Here is a 20,275-nt window from a genome sequence, read left to right on the forward strand (position 1 = left end):
TGTCGTGTTTTCGTGTGTTGGTGTGATGTGTCCCACCGAGTGAAATATTCAATTTTCGATCCAATCTGTTGCTTTTGGACCAAACCCGGGGGTAAACAACACAAACAATCGGTTTTGTCTGTATAGCCGGACACAGATACAGGACACAGGGTGGATCAACAGATTGATGAATGATAAAACAAGCCCATTTTGGAAAACCATTCAGATGTGAAAACATCGGTAGAGACAGGACTTCTGGGAATGGACACTAACTTGTCCGAACACTCCCAAAATGGTTAATGGACGAAATGAACTTTATTGACCTCTCGCCGGCGCCGTTGAAGTCCCAAGACTGTTCCCAATTTGCTCTCTCGCTTCACCAGAACCAGATTGGCCATCCGGATAGGTCCAAATTAGCATAAAATGGTCCATAATGGCGGTCCGGTCGAGTCGTTGTCGACAGCAAATGGAGCGTACTGCTACAATAGCCATCTACTGCTGAACGGCCAAAACGATCTGTGTGGGAAATCTTTGATGAGGGACCCGGTTCCAAGGATCTCCTGGGTCCCGGGACCTTTATGATGATTGCTTCGGTTACGGTTGGTGGGGGGTTGCTGCCATAAACAAAACAAACCCAAACCTGTCAATCTCAATTTGTGGAATTGACGTGGACACGGATGGGCGGATGCACAGCCGGTAGTCTGATTGAGCAAAAATCTGATGCCCTGGGAAAATCACAACATTTCGACGTTTGCATAATATAAAAATATGTTTTCCAAAAAAGTAAAAATATCATAATTTTCTTGAGAATAATATAACTAAACTGCTCAGTAGTTTAAAAATTTAAGAATAACAGAACAGAATGGCTCCTAGATGCATCGATTTTTTTTTTTGTTCGCCCAGGGCTGCGGAGTCGGTTCATATATCAAGTGACTCCGACTACCACTCCGGCTTTCTGAGTTTAGCCGACACCAACTACAACTCCGGCTTAAAACAGAAATCAAAAAATATTTAAAGTTTTGACGGCATTTTTAGAAGAACAATTTTGTAAGTAAATTTGGATTTATTTACTTAACCTCAAGAAGTAAGTAAAGTAGTTTAACTCTTCTGTGGGTCACGTTTAAATATCATAAGAAAGAATAATAAACAATACGAGGAAAACAAAACGAAATATTTGAATCAGGTCGACTCAAACTCTGAAAGTAATGTCAGAGTTATTTTTTAATAAAATAATTATGCTATATTGGAGCCGAGGCTTAACAATTTACTGCTATTTTTCTTTAAGAGCGTGTCCACGAGCGAAGCATACCCATCTCGCATCGACCTCACCAATCTGCCTAAAATTTTCAGGGGTTATTTGTACATATAAAACTAGCATCTGGCCAAAATATGAGCACTCTAGGTCAACGGGAAGTGGGGCAAATCGGGACACAACGTTTGAAGGTTCAAAAACGTAAAAAATCTTAAAAAGGCTATAACTTAGGCAAAATTCAATTTAATTCCAAAATTCAAAATGCATCTTGAAGGGCTTCAAAAATGCAACAAAATGCAGGGTGGAGCTTCCCAATTGGTTAATTCTAAAGGGAGTTATTGGCATTTTAGTGAAAAAATAGCATAATTTTCAAACTGAAATAAAAAAGTGTCCCATCCAGATATCAACTAGGATCGACCTGCAGCTTGTAGGGGACATCTGGGACTACCATCTGAGACTGAGACCGCTTTGGGTAAGGCAGTTTAACATATCAAATAGACACTTTTACTTTTAGTGAATTTTTTGGTAGTAAATTTTTGCTCGAAGGACCTCTTAGATCCCATTTTCTGGTGATAATTTTATCATAATCGTGTTCCTGAGACAATTTCACATTAGAAACATGCATAAAAATGTTTGTTTTCATCCATTTTAGTCCTTTAAAAAATGAAAGTTAAAAAAAAACTTTGATTCACATTTATTGAAAATCAAGTTCGTTTCCAAGGATACTAGATGACACCAGAAAAAAAGCAGCTTCTTAATTTTTTTTTATCTTTCATTTTTTAAAGGGTTAAAATGGATGAAAATAAACATTTTTATGCATGTTTCTATTGTGAAATTGTCTCAGGGACACGATTATGAAAAAATTATCAACATAAAATGGGATCTAAGGGGTCCTCTGAGCAAAAATTTACTACCAAAAAATTCACTAAAAGTAAAAGTGTCTATTCAATATGTTAAATTGCCTTACCCAAAGCGGTCTCAGTCTCAGATGGTAGTCCCAGATGTCCCCTACAAGCTGCAGGTCGATCCGAGTTAATATCTGGATGGGACACTTTTTTATTTCAGTTTGAAAATTATGCTATTTTTCACTAAAATGCCAATAACTCCCTTTAGAATTAACCAATTGGGAAGCTCCACCCTGCATTTTGTTGCATTTTTGAAGCCCTTCAAGATGCATTTTAAATTTTGGAATTAAATTGAATTTTGCCTAAGTTATAGCCTTTTTAAGATTTTTTACGTTTTTGAACCTTCAAACTTTGTGTCCCGATTTGCCCCACTTCCCGTTGACCTAGAGTGCTCATATTTTGGCCAGATGCTAGTTTTATATGTACAAACAATCCCTTAAAATTTCAAGCAGATTGGTGAGGTCCAAACGACGTCCCATACAAAGGGGTATGCTCTGTTCGTGGACTCGCTCTTAAAACCTTGATATTACTTTAAAGAAGGAAAACCTACTGACTTTGGTAAGACCTTACTTAGTTTAACTTTTGGCATCCCATTTTTGTGATTGGGTCATCAATGACAGTTATTGGCATTTTTTAACAATTTGAATTTAACGTTCTCTGGTTTCGCAAATTTCCAGGAATCCAGATTTCCCAGGAATTCCCGCTCGGATCGGCAGCCGAAGCCGCTAACCACCGCGCCACGAGGCCCTCATTTTCAAGTGTTGCATAAATATTTCCAAAATTTGTTTTGTTATTCTCTTTTGCTCTAAAATATCTGTGTCTTTTAAAACCCGTTAACCTAAATCTCACATTTCTAAACCAAGACTGATTTTCGTTTAAAAAATGCACTATCACAGCGATGATCATCGCTCGAGGGGGTTAGTGCAACAGGATGTATATGGAGCGAGGACAAGACACTCTGTACTGCAAGCCTGACAGCATATACCTATACGAAACTATGTAATCATCGATGTCTGCTGCAAACTATTCAGACTGCTAGGGGAAGCAGAAAACTAAAGCTCTCCTGGCATGTCCTGTCTAGAGCAAAAGAGTGTAAGCCAACCGCAGTCCATTCCGCATGCATCAGGCCACTAAAGAAAGCATTAGTCGAGAGTAGGGAGGCTAGATACACCACTGACTGTGATAGCTTCCCCCCTTTTCTCTCTCATTCTTTCTCTTTTAACCCTTGTGCTATTTCCTACTCCTTGCTAGGAACGCACACAAACACATACACACACTCGTATCGATCGATGCTTGGGGCTCCCACTTGCTCATATTGCTGATAGTGTTTGTGTGAGTGTTTGTGGGCTCGTAGAGTAATGGATTCGCGAAAAATATTGAATAGAAAGGAATTTGGTCCATTCGTGGAATACGCTACGAAGAGTTTAAATTTGAAGATTTATCTCAAACACAAATTTCAAAAAGCAGGAATGATTCAGTAAAAATGTTAAAACTAATAAATTTAACAAAAGAAAACAAAACATTGGTTTGTCCATGTTTCGATTATCTAGAATTTCTAAGAAACCTTCGGATAATTGAGTACAGTACAGACAGGATTATCCAAAGCCTAGATTTTCCGAAATTTCGATTATCCGAAGATCGATTACTCAAATTTAGACTATCCGAAGGTTTGTATAACATTTTGAATCTCTTTAAAAAATATGTTCAAGAATCTATTATCCGAAGAAAATGTTTTCCAAGCTTTCGGATAATTGAGTCTGAGCTCGAATAGCTACATTGTTTATGATTACACTGCTCATTATAGCATAAGAACGCATTTTTATGACAAATACAGTCAGCATAATATAACATCCGGAAATATAATAAACCGTTTTTTTGTTGCTGCAAAAATATTTCTCAACGCAGTGTGCGAGTCCCAAATAGACACTTCCGAGTAACGTAATATTAGCCCGATCCTTCTAGGAAAGGAATCACTGAGTGTTATCCTTTATTTCTCTTCCCCTGCCCCTTTTGGGTTTTCACTAGACGCTGGTGCCGTGTAATCGATTTGGCACCAGTGCTTATAAACTGACGTTTGTTTATTTATAGGATAAGCTCCCTGGTTCTGGTGCCGGTTCAGGATTCGGGCACTGGGCGATTGGGTTTAATAGTGTATTTTCTGCCAACACACACACAACCTCGCACACACGAATCTGGTGCTGGAACAGGCAATAATAGCTTCCCGGACAGGACCTGCCACACATTCTGGAAAGCATTCGCCCTGCCTTGGTAGCGAAATCGGGGTTGAGTTGTGGGGATATGTGAGGCCCGATGTGAGCGAAAAAAAGAAAATCAGCAACAGCCAGGCAGCTGGAACATGTTTGCGGATGAGTAACGCTTTCCAACCTGCCACCCAGTGACAGGCGGTCGGTGTGTTTTGCCCGTCGCTTTGGTTCTCAAATGTAATTACTTTTTTGTCGACAGTAAACATTCACCCTTTTGAGCGTGCGTTGCGGAAAGCGTTAAATATTAGTGAGTAAGGTTGACCTGTTTTTATGGTTTTGCTGGCTGAGTTTATCGGAAGGAGATTAGTTTACAATGAGTTGGCCAATCTGAAATTAATACGAAGTTGGTGGGAGAATTGCAGCTGAGTTCAATCTAACATTATAATTTGCATGGTGATGCAAATCTTAGCGATGGTGATCTTAGCGGGTTACATACTGGAATCCGTCATGAAAGCCAACCATTGCCGGCCGCTCCCATCTCCACCATTCACCGGGGCAGGAATAAGGATTAGGAACACGGGAAGTGTTGATGCTGAATCGCAGGCTCTTTTTCCCAACACTATTGTGGAACTCGATCAGACTGACCGTTTTATCAAGTTTGATTGAATTTTAACAACAGGGTTGCGTAAGCGTCGCTAGAGGTAGTTGTGAGAGGTCTGGGATTCGCCCTGAGCAAGCGATACGACCATTGGCATAACTGGGGGTAAAGGGTAGGTTATTATTCCCAAGGCAGACTATCGGAAGCCGCCGTTGAGATTGTTTCCGTTTAAATTTGATTATTTAATTGTTTTATAAGATTGAAAATTTTCTTTTAAGGCAGGCAGTCAGATGCTACTGTTGAGAAAATTCAATTTTTAGCTAATGAAGTATTTATTTACACAAGTGTTCTTTCTTAGACAGCCGGCTGCGGAAAGATCGAACCAAATTATATCATATCAGATTGATTTCAGCATAGCAATTTCGATTACTCTGAGATATAAAATTATTAGAATACCATGATTTTTTTTATCATCGTTAGGGCTAGTGATTACACGGCGTGCCAATTACAAAACATTGCAATTTCACAGCAATTTCACGATGATCTTTGTGAATAAAGAAACTATTTGCAATGTTTAGATCTGATACGAAAAACTTTTTTATTTGTAGACTGCTTTTAAAATGCTTGTAAGAAATTTTGTAAAATGCTTGAATAACAAAAAAGCTAAAATACACTGAGTAGCGATTAATCAATTGAATATGTGAAATTTCGCGATATTTCCCGGTATCTCCAAATTTCACGGCCAGGGTCGAATTTCACGGATTACGCGGCTTCCGTGAAATCGCGTAAAATCACTAGCCCTAATCATATTGTACGATCGGTACCTAGTTGGACTCGGTCGTTGGAAACGTCCCCCTTCACTTCTTCTCATCATCCAGCTGCAGCTTTGTTGACAAACAAACGGAGCCAGCGGTCGCATCATGGCGGCATCGAGCCTGAATTAGGGGTGATCATGTGATTAAAAATGAAAGTTTTGTCAATAAAAATAATATTTTTCCGACTGAATAAAAAATTTGCGAGCATGTTCAAACAATTATTCCTGATGTCGGAAAAGTGTTTAAAAACCAAAATTTTAATCCATATTTTTTTGTAAATTGAACTTTTTCACTCCAATTGGGAATCCCTAGTTCTATCCACAACCGTTTCCAATAACCGTGAGAAGATGCCAGAAAATCCAGCTACCAGAAAATCCACAATAGTCAATTCCCAATAAAATAACGACTCCAACTCCTACTCAGAGTCCAGCTTCTGAAGATGAGTCAATCCGACTCCGACCCGAACGCCAGAACTCGAGTGAGACACGAGTCCGAATCCGATTTCAACAACGACTCCGATACAAAGTTGTTCCAAAAAAGGAAACATTAATTTATAGACCACGTGAACACTTGTTAACATTTGTGTGTGTGTGTGCGACCAACCAAACGGGACCACGCGGTCGCTTCTTACAAATTGAGTTGTTTCCATGTATTTTAGATTTTTTATACATGCAAATAACTCGCATAGGCATTTGGACGGTGTTAGCTCTGTCGAGCTTCGGTGACCCATTTCTACGCAGGCTAGCCATGCGCGAGGTACCTCAGCTTGAATCGACAAGCCCCGCCCTAAAGAACGTTTGCATCAATCAGATTCAAACGTTATTTAGAACTTCCGAGCCCTTGTCAAATGGACAAAGGCCCAGCGTGTATATAGTTTGTAGTAATAGTATTCCTAATTCTACCAATCCAAAGGACGGGGGATCGAACCCCGGTTCGAGCGACTTTGATTTTTCGTTCATGTTTAGAGTTTAAAAAATTCATGTTTCCTTAATTTTCTCGTTGGGAGCAGATGGGAATCGAACCCAGGACCATTCGCTTACAAAGCGAAAGCCGTAACCAGTCAGACACGGCTGCTCCATAATAGGGACAACACTAGAACGCTCTCACCAAATTCTGGGATCATCCATCCGGCTCCGTAAACTCATGTAATCCCCGCTTCCTTTGCATCTCTTGCGTTGCCGGATGTGGCCGCCAAGTGGTCCACCACAGACACGACTGCCTCTGTCGCCGTTGAACTGGTTTCCAGCTACCGCAGCCACCTGTCCCTGATTTCTTCCGGAGTAAGCTCCACCTCGAATCGCTTCTTCTTCGCTTGAGATACTTCCACTTAAAAAAAAATGGGCAAAAATACGTGACGGATTAAAAAATAAACGCGCCCGCACATCACAACTACTACGATCACACCTCCACACCTACAAGGAAAGTCCTCACCCGAATGTCAATTATCCATCAGCGATAGCAGAACATGACTGATTTTTTCCTTGGATAATTTTTCTATAATTTTGAGCAGAGCAAGTCGTGCACTCAAGCTTTTTTGTTTTTTGTTTTTTAGTCATAAATACCGGCACAGTTATTACTTGAATTCTTCAAAATTAAGCCACTACAAGATGAGCTTCTGCGACAATTTAAACTGCCATGATCTTTTTTCACAATATTCAACATCATCAACAGGCCCACTGTCAATTTGAGCAAGATGCTCGCGGCGACTCTCTCTTTCACACAAAATCATAAATTGACAAACATATCGCCTAGAGAACTCTAATATCGCCTTCCAATCATCCGTGAAAAAACGTGAACACTTGTTAACATTTGTATGAAAAAAAAGTTTGTAAATGCATTTTGCACCAGTTTAGCTGTTTGGCAATCATTAGTTTTCAAAAATCTAAAGTCCGCAGAAAATAAAATAAAATCGCAAAAAGCTTTTTCAAGTACTGTACTGTACTAAACATGATTATCAACGCAGGAAAATGTATTTTGTTTTCAGTTGATGAGGCTTCGAACTCTGGTAAAACTTTGATTACGCTCACTGGATTTTTTGTAAGCTCTTAATAATTTTTTTATGACAAAATAATCGCTGTTCCTCTTTTCGTCGCCATCGTGCTAACTTGTCGTACGTGCATTTTGGGCCAAATTGAGTTAAGAACGCCATTTTGTGCAGCTCACAATGCCTCACCTTTTGACCTTCACAGATCCTCAAAATTTGATTTCAATCCTGAGATATTCAACAAAAACCGAAAAAACTCCGTGCATTTTTGTCACTTTACATATGAAAGTAGTTTCAATCTTGTCGTGCTATCTTGTCACTCCATGAAAATTGATGTAAGTGCGACAAAAGGCCAAAGGGATTTCAGGCCAGGAAAGTCAGGATGCGTTCAAGGGGTTTCCAGCATCAAGGATTACTGACCAGTCTAAATGGAATTACCAGGATTACTGGCAATATGTCATGAATTACTTTGATTTCCCAGAATTACTTGGGATTTTCAGAAACCACGCAGAATCGCTCAAATTTATAAAAATAACTTGAAATTACTGCCTAGCTTCCAGCATATTGAGAATTGGATCGAATGATAGTTGTCAAATGCACAAAACCACGTGCTTGGCAATAGTACGTCCATCCCGGGAATTCCCGGCACAAAATTCCCGGGATTGTTATATGTTGTAGGGGGAATTTCCGGAAATAAACAAAAATCATAATTTGGCCTGGAAATTGAATAAGTATTATAATTAATAAGTTTAAACTTTTCTAAAATTTTACATTAATTGGTACCATTTTATTTGTTGTCATTTTTGTTTTTAGACATCTTAAACCAATTTTTAAGCTGTTTTATTCATGTCATATAGAAATAAATAAAAAATAAATATTTTTAAGATACTTATTTAATTTGAATTAGAAATGTGGTGCATATGAAATTCAAAGCACAACAGAGAACAGCAAAAAATTGTTTAACACTGGAACGCCCAACGCATGTCCAACTTGCATTACTCAATCAATCGGGACAATTCTTGTTTCCAGTGATTTGTAAGAATGTCTAGATGATCCTAAAATTGTGCAGAACATAATTCGATCAAATCTGTAATTTTTGCGATCAAAAACATCGTTCCACCTTTTTTAAAACGACTGCCGCCGCGGAATTTTTGACGATTTTTTTTACACGCGAAAAAAAAAAAGTTGGAACGATGTTTTTGATCGCAAAAATTACAGATTTGATCGAATTAAGTTCTGCAAAGTTCTATAATCATCTTGACATCTAACAAATCACTGGAAAGAAGAATCATCTTGATTGGTTGAGTTATGCCCGAGAACCAGCGAGTTGAAGTTACCGTTCCAACTTTTTAGGAGCCTTGGGCGTTGGCTATCCTTGTTTAGATTGATATTAATAGTATTGAGCTAATTCTATAAATTTAAAGCTTGAAAAACATAACAAATATAAAGAAAACATAGATGTTATGACTTTTTCAAAAACAAAAAACTTCCCGGGAATAAATAAATATTTTTCCCGTTTTCCGGGAAACTCTAAACCTGGGAAAATTAGACGTCCTGCTTGGAAATCATCGAACAATTGGGTAAATATCAACATCATTTTGTAAACTGATTTTGGCGTTTGAGTGCATTTAAAATTCAAAGCACAACAAAGAACAAAAAAATCTTCAAAACTATCTAAAACTGCTATCCTTGTTTAGATTGATTTTAATAGTATTGAGCTATGAGTTTGATTTTAAAAACATAACGAATATAAAGAAAACATAGATTTTATGACGTTTTCAAAAATTTCCCGGGATAAAAAATATATTTTTTCCGTTTTCTGGTAAACTCAAAACCCAGGAAAATTGGACGCCCTACTTGGAAATCATCGAATAATGTGGTAAACATCAACGTCAGTTTGATGACTGATTTTGACGTTTGAGTGTTTTTCATCCGGATACATTTGAATTAGAGAGTATCCAAATTGGCGGACATTTCGAATCCGCTCTGTACTTCTTACAACCATGAAAAGCATCAAGGAAAAGCAAAATGCATTCTGCCGATTTACCTTTAAAGAATTACTAGTAGTTACTTGAATTAATGGGAAATACACGAATTACTGAGTAACTATGGAATTACTCGAATTACTACGGAATTACTAGGTAATTCCAGAATTGCAGGAATTACTGCAGAATTGCGGAATAATTCTGGAATTACTGAATTACTTACTCAAAATCCGAATGATCCCGTACTAGCTGTAACTTTGGTTTCATACATGAAAATTAATAGGAAATAAATAGAATCATAAAAGGTTTATCGTAATTATCTTTTAAACAGTTATTTTTTATTTTTTTATTATTTTCTGAAGTATGTTTTCACAAACAAGAATCATGGAATTACCAGGATTACTGGGATTATTAGGAATTACCAGGATTACTATGGAATTACTCAGTAAATTCGGAATTACAGAATTACTTGCTCAAATTCCAAGTAATTCCGGATTAGTGACCAGTCTGACACGATGCTGGAAACCCCTTGGATGCGTTTGTCGCACGTACAAGCTAGACTACCGTTAACATTTGTAATTATAACTCGGGACTCCAGCAACCAACCTCAACCAAACCTTGGGATAATGCACAGAATGGTGAGCCAAACAAAACGTGTTTGTTATTGTTTACATTGCGTGCTCTCGTTTTTGAATATTCAAGGTCAAACATTAAAACGCGTTTTTCTCTGAACGTCAAAATGGCGGGTGCGACAAGATAGCACGACGACGTCGTTTTGGTTTAAAAGCATACTAAGAATTTGTTCCGATTAATTAAAATCACCGTTCAAATCCCATACCGTCTACTTAATTATCTTTTTTTTTCGCTTCTTTTCCCAGGAACCAACCATAACAACCCTCCGTTCATGCAACCGAGTCCAGTTCATTATCCAACTGAAAGCAAGTGTTAAAAAGCTGCCTCTCCTCCGCCGCCACGCTCCATCCCTGGAACATGTAAATGGTCGCGGGAAAATTAACCGTGGTCAGTGCTCGATCCCAGATAGGGAAGGAAAGCGGAAAACTCGTTGGAAAATAAATTTACACTAATCGTACCCCTCTTCGTCCTCTTGGCCAGCGGAGAAAAGCAGCTCCGAAAAGGGCAAGTCGCCTAAAACAAGCCCAACAAGCACACGGCCCGAGCATAAATCGCTTTTCAATTTAGCCACCGTGTAAAAGCTACTGAAATTGCGGGGCTTTTTCACCGCTCTGTGGTGGTTACTTTCCACGGCAGGTCAGTTTGGGGAGGAAAAATAAGAAGTAAAAGGAGTAAGCTTCTAGTGAAGGGAACGTGATAATCGTACCAAAAGCGAGATATTAAAACTCTTTCCCGCGCGATATTGCAACGTCGAGGGAAACTCGCTTTTCCAGGCTCAGTGTTACTGTGTGAGTGAAATAGTGGGTGGGCGAAAAAAAGAAAAAGCAACAAAAAGTTCACGTGTCCAGTGGCGGAACACGTTTCGAGGATCGCAGTCGGAATAAACAATTTAATCCAGCAGATTCAGGGTATTCTGGGTAGGTCCGGTTGGCACGGAACGCGGACAAAATTATAAATAAATCACACCAGACGGCGGCGGCGGCGGCATCGGTGCTGGTTTGGACAATGTCTGCCACCGGAGGAATGGACGCCGCGACGACCGATTCAACAAGTTGGTCGATCATTTCGGTGGATTGAATGGAACGGTAAGTGAGGGTTAAAGAAGAAGGGAGGGCGGTTCAAACGAGGTTGGGCAAGGTTTATTTATTGCCGCGTCGTAGATATTTGTTTGTTTGCTACTGTAGGATTTGATTATATGTGGATGTCTACAATTGCACTGATTTATTTTGATAATATGCTTGTGGAATAATATTTCATGTGGAGCATATGCAATTATTTCTGAAATAATTAAAGTGAACGTTGTGAATAGCAGTACAAAAAACAACGGGCCAATTTAATGGTATTCGTATACAGATCGCAAAATTAAGTAAAAATTAGATTTTCCGAAAAATTGTAAAATTTTGGTGCTTTGTAGTATTCAGAAGCAGGGTTGCCAGACTAATCTGCGAACGCCATATTTTTCAAGTGTCAAGTGTATTTCTGGAGTTTTTTTGAAAAGGTCCAATAAACCAAATTTCCAGTTTTTGCTTTTTGGGTGTTTTTGAAACCGCCTTGAATCAGGAGTAAAAATATTTATTGGACCTTTTAAAAAAAAATCCTGGTTTATTTATTAACTGTGCCAGATTCAATAGATTTCAAAAAAGTAAATAATTCTTTTATTGAATTTAAAAATTCAACCTTTTTGAGGCTAAAAATTAATGAACTATCGAAATTTTACAAGCCATTGGATTGATTCATATCCTTCCTAATCAATTAATGTAAACGTTGTAAATACAGACATGCCTCAGTTTAGCACCGCATATGGGGGATGCAAAACCGAGGCGTGCATAACCGAGGCACAGAGCTTATGGGATTTTGGCTATATGGGAGACATTAGCTATAATCGTATGAAAAATCATGCAAACATAAAAAAATATATAGTGATTTGGAATCGGGATGATGTCAGCTATTCATTAAAATTGAAATTTCATGAAAATTTTTCACAAAATACGTATTTTTCCTGTAATTTCAAAATGCCTTTTTTTTCTTTAAAGATACCAAAAATATATTGTTATTGAAACATGGGTATCAAATGATTATTTTTTCATTTATTTCGAATGTTAAATCATTTTTTTTTGAAAATTTTCACAAAACTACATATTTTCGAAAAATTACTCAAAATTTCCGTTTTTACATAATGGGTATCAAACGACCAGGATTTTTTCATACATTCCGAATGTAATAACATTTTTTTTTTAAACACAAAATTTTCACAAAACTGCGTATTTTTGAAAAAAATACTCAAAATTTCCGTTTTTGCAATGTGGGTATCAAACGACCGGAATTTTTTCATACATTTCGAATGTAATAACAACATTTATTTGAAAAAACTCAAAATTTTCACAAAACTACGTTTTTTCGAAAAAATACTCAAAATTTCCGTTTTTACAATGTGGGTATCGAACGATCGGGATTTTTTTATACATTTCCAGTGTAATACCAACATTTTTTGAAAATACTCAAAACTTTCATAAAAGTACGTTTTTTCGAAAAAATACTGTAAATTTCAATTTTTACAATATGAATATAAAACGATCGGGATTTTTTCATATAATTTGAAAGTTATAAAAAATTAAAATTCTCAAAATTTTCATAAAACTACGGATTTTTGAAAAAATACTCAAAATTTAAGTTTTTACAATATGAGTTTCAAACGATCGGGTTTTTACATACATTTGTGAGTAGTTTTGTGAAAATTTTGAGTATTTAAAAAAAATGTTGTTATTACATTCGAAATGTAAGAAATAATCCCGATCGTTTCATACCCATATTGTAAAAACGCAAATTTTGAATAATTTTTCGAAAATATGTAGTTTTGTGAAAATTTTGAGCATTTAAAAAAATGTTGTTATAACATTCAAAATGTATGAAAAAAGCCCTATGTGGGTATCAAACACATTGTAAAAACGGAAATTTGGAGTAATTTTTCGAAAATACGTAGTTTTGTGAAAATTTTGAGTTTTTTCAAATAAATGTTGTTATTACATTCGAAATGTATGAAAAAATTCTGATCGAGTGTTTCAAAAAAATTGATTTAACATTCGAAATGAATGAAAAAATAATTGATCATTTGATACTTATATGGCAATAACAATATATTTTTGGTTTCCTTAGAAAAAAAAATGCATTTTAAAATTACAGGAAAAATACGTATTTTGTGAAAAATTTTCATGAAATTTTAATTTTGATGAATAGCTGACATCATCCCGATTCCAAATCATTTTGAGTATTTTTTCAAAAATACGTAATTTTTTGAAAATTTTACATATTTTCAAAAAATGTTGTTATTACATTCGAAATGTATGAAAAATCCTGATCGTTTGATACCCATATTGTAAAAACTGAAATTTTGAGGTTTTTTTTCGAAAATACGTAGGTTTGTGAAAATTTTGAGTGTTTTCAAATTATGTTGTTATTACATTCGAAATGAATGAAAAAATTCCGATCATTTGATACCCATATTGTGAAAACAGAAATTTTGAGTAAGTTTTGTGAAATTTTTGAGTGTTTTCCAAAAAATGATTTTCATTCAAAATGTATGAAAAAATTCCAATCATTTGTTACCCATATTGCAATAACAATAATTTTGAGTATGTTTTCGAGAAACATTGCATTTTTAAAATACAGGAAAAATACGTATTTTTGTTAAAATTTTCATGATATTTTAATTTTAATCGGTACCGTGGGGTAGGGGTAAGCGTGGTTGCCTCTCACCCAGTCGGCTTGGGTTCGATCCCAGAAGGTCCCGGTGGCAAATTTTGAGACGAAATTTGTCTGACCACGCCTTCCGTCGGATGGGGAAGTAAATGTTGGCCCCGGTCTAACCTAAAGGGTTAGGTCGACAGCTCAGTCCAGGTGTAGGAATCGTCTCCCTGGGTCTTACTTCGGTGGAGTCGCTGGTAGGCAGTTGGACTCACAATCCAAAGGTTGTCAGCTCGAATCCCGGGATGGATGGAAGCTATGGTGTAAAAAGAGGTTTGCAATTGCCTTAGGACACTTAGTTTCGAGAAGGAATCTCGCAATCGAGAACGCCAGGGCAATGCTGTAGAGCGAATAATTTGATTTTTTTTTGGATAGCTGACAACATCCCGATTCTAAAACACTATAATTTTTTTATGTTTGCATGATTTTAAAGCCAATGTCTCCCATATAGCCAAAATCCCATAAGCTCTGTGCTTCAGTTAAGCAATGGACCGTCCTTAACCGAGGCAGCAAAACGAATCAAAACCGAGGCGTGCAAAACCGAGGTATGTCTGTATCAGTGCACAACACCATGGTCCTCATGACTGTTATTCTAGGAGATTGTTTTGTTAATTAGTTTTTGTATGATGAGAAATACATAATTTATTTTTATTAAATAAAAAAAACATTGCGAGCACTACTCTTCTACTCTTCTACTCTTTTTCTGTATTTGTAGGGATCACTTTAGACTTATTATGTTTGGTGATGAATGACCACATACTGGTTAAAGCCTTATCCGCAGCCACATGGGTTGAGCTATTTTTCTTTTCTTTACAAGTTGAAATTCATCAAATTTGCCACGCGTGTCAACTTTTGCTTACACCCCGGGTCGTAATTTTTCATGTCCTTTTTTCCCATCTCCTTCCTTCTCTCGAGGACAACGACTTGATGGCGTCCCCTTGGGGCTGGAAAGCTTTGGCGGTTGAACTTTTTCTTTCACTCTGAAATTTATTCATGCGCGCTTACGAATGTGTTAAGTTTATCTGCGACTAAAACTGCAGCTCAGCAGACGAAGTCCTGGGTGGCTTGGTGGTGTGTGTGTGTCACTGATGGTGCCACTTTAGAACACACAGACATTCACACAAACACCAGCAGAGAGGGGTGAAGTGCTTTGATGCAAATTTTACTCGCGCGGAAAGCTCGAGGAAGATAACTTAATTTGAATATATAGGGCAAATTTATGCTGGGCTTAGCCAGCGAGATAGCTAGCGTGCACACGATTTGTTCTGTTCTAGAAAAGTGGAGCATAGTTTTTATTGCTTTGTTTGCTCTGCGAATGAAAAAGCTAGTCGAAAAAAATTGGCGCTTCGTGCTAGATGCCAGTGTTATTTAACAGCACAGGGACTTTGATTCAAACTTGATTAAATTCAGAGGTTTCCGAAGTATTTTCTTCAGTACAAGCAGGTCCAAAACTATACTATGTACTATGTATTATGAAATACTAAAACCCTAAAAATACTATAATTAAAGAGAGTCATTGTTTTTGCACATAACAATTTTACATTTTGTTTCATATTTTAGAGTTTTTTTTACAAAAAAAGGTAGAATTATCAAAAAACCTGAATAATCAACCTGGATAGACCTGCACAAAATAAACCTGAATTGGTTCGACGGAAAATTTACCGTTTCACTTTATTTACGAGCAGAGGGGCACATGATTAAGTCACATAATCCATCCAAAATTTAAACAAACTTGTTTTTTTTCAAAGATGAATTTATTTATCATTAGCAGCCTTATTGTAGTTAGTTTTGTTTTGAATGTTTTGAGTACAACATTTTTATTTATTTTTTTGTTTTTATTGTACTAAAATTTAAATGGGTAATTCTCCGCCAACTCACACAGCAGTTGCCCCGACCCCTCTTCGATTTGTGTGAAACTTTGTCCTAAGGGGTAACTTTTGTCCCTGATCACGAATCCGAGGTCCGTTTTTTGATATCTCGTGACGGAGGGGCGGTACGACCCCTTCCATTTTTGAACATGCGAAAAAAGAGGTGTTTTTCAATAATTTGCAGCCTGAAACGGTGATGAGATAGAAATTTGGTGTCAAAGGGACTTTTATGCAAAATTAGACGCCCGATTTGATGGCGTACTCAGAATTCCGAAAAAACGTATTTTTCATCGAAAAAAACACTAAAAAGGTTTTAAAAATTCTCCCATTTTCCGTTACTCGACTGTAAAAAATTTTGGAACATGTCATTTTATGGGAAATTTAATGTACTTTTCGAATCTACATTGTCCCAGAAGGGTCATTTTTTCATTTAGAACAAAATTTTTCATTTTAAAATTTCGTTTTTTCTAAGGGTTATTTTTAGAGTGTAACAATGTTCTAGTAGAGCAGACAATTACAAAAATTTGATATGTAGACATAAGGGGTTTGCTTATAAACATCACGAGTTATCGCGATTTTACGAAAAAAGTTTTGAAAAAGTTGGTCGTCATCGATCATGGCCGTTCATGGTCACCCGCGACAGACACGGACGACGAAACAAAGAGAAACGCAAAAAGTAACTTTTTCAAAACTTTTTTCGTAAAATCGCGATAACTCGTGATGTTTATAAGCAAACCCTTATGTCTATATATCAAAATTTTTGTAATTGTCTGCTCTACAACTTTGTAGAACATTGTTACACTCTAAAAAATAACCCTGCAAAGTTAGAAAAACACGAAATTTTAAAATGAAAATTTTGTTCTAAATGAAAAAATGACCCTTCTGGGACAATGTAGATTCGAAAAGTACATTAAATTTCCCATAAAATGACATGTTCCAAAATTTTTACAGTCGAGTAACGGAAAATGGGAGAATTTTTAAAACTTTTTAGTGTTTTTTTCGATGAAAATACGTTTTTCGGAATTCTGAGTACGCCATCAAATCGGGCGTCTAATTTTACATAAAAGTCCCTTTGACACCAAATTTCTATCTCATCACCGTTTCAGGCTGCAAATTATTGAAAAACACCTCTTTTTCGCATGTTCAAAATGGAAGGGGTCGTACCGCCCTCCGTCACGAGATATCAAAAACGGACCTCGGATTCGTGATCAGGGACAAAAGTTACCCCTTAGGACAAAGTTTCACGCAAATCGAAGAGGGGTCGGGGCAACTTTTCCCGATTTCGTGTGAGTTGGTAGAGAATTACCCAAATATTTAATGTTTTAACTTTTTTTCATGCTGCAAATTAATACAATTCGATTTGATTCTAATGTCCTTGGCAGCAGAATAATCGTAGATATCCGATCCGATATCCGTAGATATTATCTATGACATTAAAATGTCAATTTTCCATTTTTGAATAATTACTTAATCATAAAAAGAAAAAGAAAAACAATGCCTAGTTTTTAAGAGAAATCTTGGGAAAACACTAATCTCAACTTAAACAACTGTTAAAAGTTTACATTTTACTAGAATTTGTCAAAAATGACCTTGTTCCGAACTGTTGCATAGAACACAGTTTATTTGGCAAAAAAAACGCCAACATAAGTTTTTCTAAAGTTGCCAACCTTATTTTTTGTATGCTTTATAGAAAGATCGTAAACTGAACTGCAACATAAAACTCTCAAAACATTGCCAATACCAAATTCACCCCGCGGGATCGGAAATCACTTATCCCACTTCGCAAATGACACTATCGTGTCTGACACTCGTATCGACTATCACGTACTGACTTGTGCCCCGAAGCCCCCGGAAATGTAACACCGCCAAAATGGATCCGGTCTCCCTGCCAAGACAAAGCAGCTTATCTGCAGAAGAGTCTTCGTCGGAAGCGATGCAGTTTGCACGTGATTGTCACACGGCTGGAACGACGGAAGAAAGGGAGTCCATTGATGTTGGCCGAAACAAGACGGTGGTGTCGTGACACCGATAGACGATTCAACCTTTCGATATAAAATGGAATCTTGCAGTCAAACCATCGAGGTTCAACTGTGCGAACAGTTCTCCAGTTCTGAACATGTTGTCTTCCGGTTCTCATTCCAACACATGCGACGAAGCTAGTCGGAATCCATGGAACTTGGTTCTTCCCGGAAGACGAGGCACGCTGTTTTGAAAGACAATATTGGATGCTTACCACAAAACTAATGAGTGTTTAAGCTGCAGTAGCTCACACAAAGACGCAGGCTATGTTTACTCTGGTTTCCAATTTGTCTCGCAAATCTCGTCCTAGCACATGTGCATTACAGCAGACCTTCCCGAGACACATAATGATGGCTAAGTTTTCTTTGCAGCTTTGTTGTGGCAGGACATGGCACGTCTTGAGCAGCTCTATACTTGAAGCCTCATAGTCAGTATAGCGTCTTCGTTGTCGTCGTCGGAACAGTTGCCGATCCAGATAAAGATAGAGAGAAAGTGCCATTATCATTATTAAACGGAGACGGGAAAGTTTTCCTCGAAAGAAAATCATCGACCTGCAGCTGGAGTTGAGCCAAAATGCTTAAGTTGGGGATTTCTTCATTCTGCGGTAGTCCTTTGATAACGTTTTCTAGCTGCGGCTGCTGGGTGAATCAGAATTTTGCTGCAGCCACTTACAACTTTTTGAAAGTGAATAGAATACCCACCTATGTCGTGCACAGAAGCTCAATACTTATAATTTCAACTTCTCATGTCGTAAAACCTTTTTTGTGTCTTGGATAAGGTTATGAAAGGAAGAGGTAAAACGTTAGACCTTTGGCCAACTATCGTGATCTTTTTAAAGATTTTGTGTTAAAGCTTTGAATCAGCTAAATCTTGTCACTTGCACCCACCAACTATCGTGCGGTAAAAGTGGGTTTGTAATGCCTCAAACTGGCACAATGATTAGCCATTGCCTGCAGGGACTGGCAATCTTGGCAAAAGTAGTCATCTTAACTTGACATTTGTGTTTTTTGGTATTTTTTTTTTTCTCAATACTACTCTTGATTTGTCTCCCCAGGGATTCCAAACAAAAATAGGTCACTTCCCAGCATGGGGTAAGAATTCTTATGTGGGCTAGAGCTTTGAGGTTTAGGGAAACTTGAGATTGGCAGTTTATATTTTTTATGTAAGGGTTAGTTTAAATAATACGAAACACATTTAGAGAATGAGGGGGTTGACGACTTTCTTACGCTAATTGAATTAAATAATGAAATGTTGTGTCGTAAGCATAAAGGAGTCAAAACTTATAAATTTAGTGTTATGTTGTATTTAAATGAACATTAAAAAACAACAGAAAACAGCAAAAGTCAACTGCATTTATCTGTCTAAAAATTTGTTCACAATTGAAACAGTTTATGTTTAAACAAAAAAACTGCTATTAGAGAGTAACGAGCGGGATTTCCGGGACAAATTTCTCAGGAAATCGAAATTTTTAAAACTCTCGGCCCCGGGGAATTTGATCGAGAATCTCGAGAAATTTGATAATTAAATAAAAACCAAGAAGAGACAGTATATGAGTTCAATTCTATGGGTAATTCTCCGCCAACTCACACAGCAGTTGCCCCGACAACTCTTCGGTTTGCGTGAAACTTTGTCCTAAGGGGTAACTTTTGTCCCTGATCAAGATTCCGAGGTCCGTTTTTTGATATTTCGTGACAGAGGGGCGGTACGACCCCTTCCATTTTTGAGCATGCGAAAAAAGAGGTGTTTTTCAATAATTTGCAGCCTGAAACGGTGATGAGATAGAAATTTGGTATCAAAGGGACTTTTATGTAAAATTAGATGCCCGATTTGATGGCGCTCAGAATTCAAAAACGTATTTTCATCGAAAAAACACTTAAAAGTTTTAAAATTCTCCATTTTCGTTACCGACTGTAAAATTTGATTTTATGGCAAATTTAATGTACTTTTCGAATTACATTGACCCAGAAGGGTCATTTTTCATTCAGAAAAAATAAAACATTTTAAAATTTCGAGTTTTTTCTAACTTTGCAGGATTATTTTTTAGAGTGCAACAATGTTCCACAAAGTTGTAGAGCAGACAATTACAAAAATTTTGATATACAGACATAAGGGGTTTGCTTATAAACATCACGAGTTATCGCGATTTTACGAAAAAAAAAGTTTTGAAATAGTTGGTAGTCATCGATCATGGCCGTTCATGGTCACCCGCGACAGACACGGACGACGAAACAAATAGAAACGCAAAAAGTAACTTTTTCAAAACTTTTTTTCGTAAAATCGCGATAACTCATG

General features: G+C 37.1%; 1 protein-coding gene across 6 annotated transcripts in view; it reads left to right on the top strand.

Moving 5' to 3' along the window:
* The window catches only part of LOC6035260 (probable G-protein coupled receptor 158), a 93,494-nt gene that overhangs the window by 14,858 nt on the left and 58,361 nt on the right, over positions 1–20,275 (top strand). For all 6 annotated transcript variants that reach the window (XM_038253987.1, XM_038253989.1, XM_038253990.1 and 3 more), the window contains exon 3: positions 10,601–11,440. The gene's annotated coding sequence lies outside the window, so the exon portion shown is untranslated. The remainder of the gene's footprint in view (positions 1–10,600; positions 11,441–20,275) is intronic.

This window comes from Culex quinquefasciatus, chromosome 2 (genome assembly GCF_015732765.1).
Source record: "Culex quinquefasciatus strain JHB chromosome 2, VPISU_Cqui_1.0_pri_paternal, whole genome shotgun sequence".
Lineage (NCBI taxonomy): Eukaryota > Metazoa > Arthropoda > Insecta > Diptera > Culicidae > Culex > Culex quinquefasciatus.